Raw genomic sequence first — 6,000 nt, forward strand, 5'->3', positions numbered from 1 at the left:
AGCAGTGGCGGCTTGCCCGCGTGCTGGTGGCAGCCGTTGCTCGCCTGCACGACGCACACCACCATGCAAAACGCTGCGCTGCTGCTCGCGCCAGGGAAACCGTCCCACTGAGCTCGGCACCGGCGAGCCCACGTCAACGAGCTCTGCCCTGCGCTGCACCTCATGCCGTGCAGTCGCGCCAGGGACGCCACAGCACCGAGATCGGCACCGGCGAGACAGTGGCAGCGAGCTGCTCCCCGCGCACTGCGCAGCTGCTTCTCTCAACGGGGAAGCCGACGCACCGAGCTCACACTAGCGAGCCCGTGCTGACGAACTCCACCCCATGCTACTCCCCGTGCCGCTGCTACCACCCCGAGTAGGTGAGCACGCGGACCGAGGCGTCGCATCGGGGGCAGGTGAGCCGCGAGCGCGTGCTGACGGTCATGCCCCCGCCGCTGCCACATTGGGCAGGCGAGCATGTAGGCTGCGGGCCATGCCGCTGCGTCGGTGGTAGGCAAGCGCGCACGACGCCGGTCGTGCGCTGCTGCTGCCACGCTGGGCCACGGGCTGCGCCACTGCCTACTGCTACTGCGTCGCGCTGTCGCCTGCCGACCACGGGAGAGCGGCGGCTCGGCCTGGTATCAGGGCTTAGCCATGAGAGGAAGAAGACGACCATTTTTTTCAAAACAACCCCTCACGAAGTTTATAAATATTTGTGTAAATTTTGTGTCTAGGCAATTTTATATATAACCCTGCTAATCTTTTAATTTAAGTAATCAAGTCATATCTCGATACGCCAGGTTGGATCCATACCCGTTTGGATGAATATAAGACACACACAGAGTTTAAAGCCCGAAATGACACACTTTATGAGCTAGATACCAAGATGACACACCCTCGAGGATCAGCCATGTACTTTTACTCGTTTTCGTAACTACTAGTAAGCCACTTATCGTAGAAATAAGGAATTTTCAAATATGGTTTTTGCAACTGACCAGTTGACTTAGTCAACCATCCCTAAAAATAGTGTTCAAAATCCCAAAATTTATTAAACAGCACCAAGCATTTCTGCCTTAAGCTGATGAAATCCAATGCAGGGAAATAGCAAAACAAACATTTCTGCCATAAGGCTTGTTTGGATGTCCATGTATTTACCTCTGTCTCTTATTTTAGGATGAGCTGATGATTGTGGTAAATATATGGACATAAAAAACAAGTCCTCGGGCTAAGAGGGAAACTTGTGAGTCTGCTAACCAAAAAGCCATTAAATATCGGACCCTTGCTCTTCCCTCGTGGCCTCGTGGCTTAACGCTATTTCCCAATTGGATCCCAAATCCATGGCTGGTCGTGCGGGCGCATGCTAGCTAGCTGAGTAATGACGCGGTGTGGAAGAAGACACGAGAGCACTTTGCAATTCGTATGGCACGTCGGCCGCGGCTGACAAGTGGGGCTTGGGTCATTGATTTCGAATCATTTCGAATGAATGTGTCCCGCTCCATTGGTTGCTTGCCCATGATTCAGCCGTTAAACTGTTGGATGTTGTGGGGGTCGTACTGTCTGTACTGCCTACTGCCCACTTGACTTTATGTTGGGGAAAAGGTTTTCGTTTCGGTTTCTGAACGTTAGCATGTTAGGACAATGTCTAGTAAAATGCTGGAAATATTGAGGTGAGGCCTCTGCATCCTTCATCCGTAATTGGTGTGGGGGATATACAGCATGTTCGGGAGGCCGTAAACGATCGTGGATTATTTACTGCTGACTGGTTTGGTGTGAGAGAAAAACACTGTTCCCGGCTGGAAATTTACGATCGTTTACGAGCAAGCGAATAGACTGATAACTTGTCTTATAAACTGGTCTTATGAACAAAAAAAAAATTACAGATCAATCCATTATTATAAGACGACCTTTTCTCAGAAATTTCAGGATCCCCAAATAAACATGCATTCATCATATAGAAAAACATTTTGCATTGGATTCCTTATACAGAACTTGGGCCTATGCATATATAATATAATAAAATGTTGTATGCATTGATTTCCCAGTTGCTTCCTCGTTGGTGTAATGGTGTCCCCGTCGACGAAATACGTCCGGCAGTCTATCGAGGGATATGTCAACGGTAGTAGATAAATCGGTGGAGGCGCCAGTGAGGGAATCGGATGGTGACACTGTTTATACCAAAATTTAGAAGAAGAGTCACAGGGACTCGAAAACTCCCAAGATCATGTCATCAAGGAACCAATTGCGTGCAGATCGGAACCAGCTGATTCAAATGCAAAACTAAAATCGGCTATCTTCAGATAGCGCCAGCGGATAACGACAAAGGCTGTGATCGGCGCTAGGACGAGACATATACAAAAAGGGAGAGATTAGAGTCTAAGTTATTTTAAATTAGGAATGTTTTCTCTAGGGTCAAGAATTGTGATGAGACGTGCTTAGACAGGAGTCATGCGCAGGTCCCGGGTATAAATATCGAACCCCGGCTATTGTAAAAGACACACAATCAATCCAATACAAGTTATTTACTTTTTTCGGTTCCGGCCACCCTTAGGAGTAGGAGTAGAGTAGATCTCGGCGAGTTCTTCAGCAAGTACAGCTGCATCAATTCGATCGACCTCCATAGCTTGTCTGTAAGTACCGTCATGGCTTATACCTCTGTTCGTACAGCTGCATCGATCTGGTCGACCTCTACTGCGACTTTGGTATGAGTTAGTTATTAATTCTTGTCTAGTTCAAGTACGGCTGCATCGATCCGGTCGACCTCCACTGCTCGAACTAGATCAAGGTCAAGTTATCGGCTCTATCTAAGGGTGGCGTTCCTTCGGATAGATTCATTAAGTTACCGATATTGCTTATTGCTTTCATTATGTATTTAATTACAGCAGCCCGATTGAGATTGATCTAGATCGGCCTTATATCTTGTTTAACCCATCATTTGTTAATCTAAACTGATCTAATCTACACTTTAAACAATGAGTTATGTTTTATCGGCTGTTTTACATCAATCTTGATTGTGTATAGCATGCGGTTAAGACATGTTTGATCTTGAGTAGATCTATTGGCTAGCAAAAACTGTTCCATGCCCCGTTATCACGACCTGTGTGATTCTGCCTCACACCCCACTGTTAGCACTGTAGAGTGGGGATCACTATTTGGTAGATCTGTTCCTGAGAGGACATGACCTTAACTGTGCGCTATACCTGAATCAACTGTTTTAGCCGACATCGAGCGCTTTCACGAACAGTTCACATCACGAGACCGTTGAAGTAGCGATAGGTTAAAAGATGTATTAGCCCCATGATCTTATTATTGTATTATGACCTGCATGATTCTGTCTCATGCCCCACTGATATTAGTAATAAGTTAGGGTCGTCGAGTCTATTGTTGTTTCTACGGTCTGCATGATTCTGCCTCATGCCCCACTGGTCATAGCGATAGATGAGATCTAATATGTTCATTAGATTTATCTCTATTAAATGGTTGAATGATTATGAACTGTTTCTTTCACAAAAAGAGATTCGGTTACTTGCAGTCATTGGCTTAGCATGAACTAATTACTGTTGATATCCTTTTGCCAGTGACCAATATTTGTCTAAACAATGATATGCATCTAGAATGATAACCGATTCTTCTTACACAACCCCATGAGCTTTAATTAATTTATTTTTATGAATATGCTGGAATCGACTATTTAGTCGATCTCCTTTCATATCGGCTCTCAGAGCCGCATATTCGGGACTATCTGGCAACACCGGCACGTTTCACCCTTAATTACTGATAAACTTTCTCTCCTTGTCAATTATAGGGTCAAATTGACTTGCATGTCTCGAGAGGAGTGCGCATGATCAACCATCCCTGTGCTGAAGCTAGGCGGATCTCTAGCTCTATCGAGCGGACCCTTCCGGCTTGCTCGTGTGTCCTCGGCACAGGATGAAATTCCATGTCGACACACATTTCTGGCACGCCCGGTGGGACCCCACAATCGTCATGGCGGTTCACAACAACAACGACATCCTTATGATACATTATAAAGATATACCTAATGGAGATAAATGTGTCATCAGCAAAGCCATAGAAGAGTTTTAGAACAAATACTTGTTGTCATACACCAAAACACGTGGCAACACAATTGTTCAGAAATTTCTACTACCAAGAGTTCTATTACACGGGCAGACAGATACAACTGAAGCTGAAGACAGGCGTTTCTTTACGGAAGTTGTAGACAGATCTGTTCGTGATGCCATATCAAGCCAAAAAGAAGCTTTCTTGGACACATTCCACAACGCCATGAAAGAAATGATTCATGGGTTTCTAGTTGGTCAAGTTGGGCCGACTTACTACAACATTCCAGATCATCGACCCAAGGGACTAATCAAGGCGGTACCAGCCATCAAGAAGCAGCACTAGCTGGTAATGGTGATGTCTAGGCAGTTCAAGGTTCATCTGAACAAGCTCAAGGAACTACTATGAAACATATATGGTATAATCCTGGACTGCTAGTATAGCATGTGCAATAGTCGGTGGGGCAAGGTCAGAACCAGGTGATCAATTTTGGCACATCAGGCCACATACCGTCGTCGACTCAAAAAATAGCACCATCAATTCAAAGGATCCGTAGAGATATAGATCCTTATGTCTATAATCAAATACTTCAAGCAGCAAGCCAACAAAGGACCTAGCAGATAGAGGTTCCACAAGGATATCACTATGGATCAGACTATAACACCCTTCACATGATTCCAAATCTAGGGTATCAAGGCACACGAGATTTTGATTCATAGATGGGTCAGCAAGTACAAAGAAATTCAAATTCAAATGCTGATGAGTTGCTGTTGAGGGTGACCGAGATGATAAAAAATTAGTTCGGTCTGAAGCCAAAAGGGCTAACCTTTTTGTACAAACGCCCATATCTAGAATACTATGATTTGATCGCTCTTCCCATAAATTACAAGCTCCCAGAGTTTGCTAAGTTCACTGGCCAAGACAGTACAAGCACGATAGAACATGTCAGTTGGTGTCTTACACAATTGGGTGAAGCATCAGTTCAGGATGCCCATCGAGTTCATTTCTTCTTCTTGTCCCTATCAAGGCCAGCCTTCACTTGGTTTTTATCATTGCTAGTCAATTCCATTGCCAATTGGGCTGACCTAGAGAAAAAGTTTCATACATATTTTTATACTAGGACTAGAGAAAAGAAGATTACCAATTTGACAACTATAAGGTAGAAGACTAATGAATCGGGCACTTAGTTTCTTTAGAGGTTCTGAGAGACTAGGAACTTGTGCTTTTCATTAAACTTGGCTGATGATCAACTAGCTGCTTTAGCTATTCAAGGAATGCTGCCAATGTGGAAATAAAAGCTGATGGGACAAGAATTTGACAACTTGGGTCAATTGGCTCAACGAGTGGCAGCGCTCAAAAGGCAATTCCAGAGTATGCATAGAGATACCCAATTTCAGAAGAGTACCACAGTAGCTAAAGCTTATGATCCATACTCAGCCGATGACGGCTATGAAGATGAAGAAGAAGAGGTTGCTATGGCTGAATGGAATTAGGGCAAGAAAACAGTAATGGTGTCAAATCCTTAGGGAAGAGGAGTCGAGGAGAGCTATGACTTTGATGTCACCAAATCAGACAAGCTCTTCGACTTCTTGCTTGAGAAGGGGTAGATCAAGTTGCCCGATGGTCATGTTATGTTGCCCCCTGATCAATTGAAGAATAAGAAGTTCTACAAGTTCCATAATGCTACCTCTCATTCCACTAATGAATGCAGAATCTTCTGGTGGTATATACAGAGGGCTATTCAGCAAGGGAGGCTCAAATTTGACACGCCTCGGAAAATGAAAGTTGATGATATTCCTTTCCTAGGAGATCAAAACATGGTTGATGCTGGGCTACTCAAAGGAAGGACTAAGGTCCTAACATAAGCCAAATCAAGGGAAGCTAGAACAGTCGATCCTAAGATGCAAATATCGGCTGACGAGTACAGAGAAATTAGAAGACGTCGCGCTAAACAAAAGAGCC

This window comes from Miscanthus floridulus, unplaced genomic scaffold, assembly GCF_019320115.1.
Source record: "Miscanthus floridulus cultivar M001 unplaced genomic scaffold, ASM1932011v1 os_999_1_2, whole genome shotgun sequence".
In the NCBI taxonomy this organism is placed as follows: domain Eukaryota; kingdom Viridiplantae; phylum Streptophyta; class Magnoliopsida; order Poales; family Poaceae; genus Miscanthus; species Miscanthus floridulus.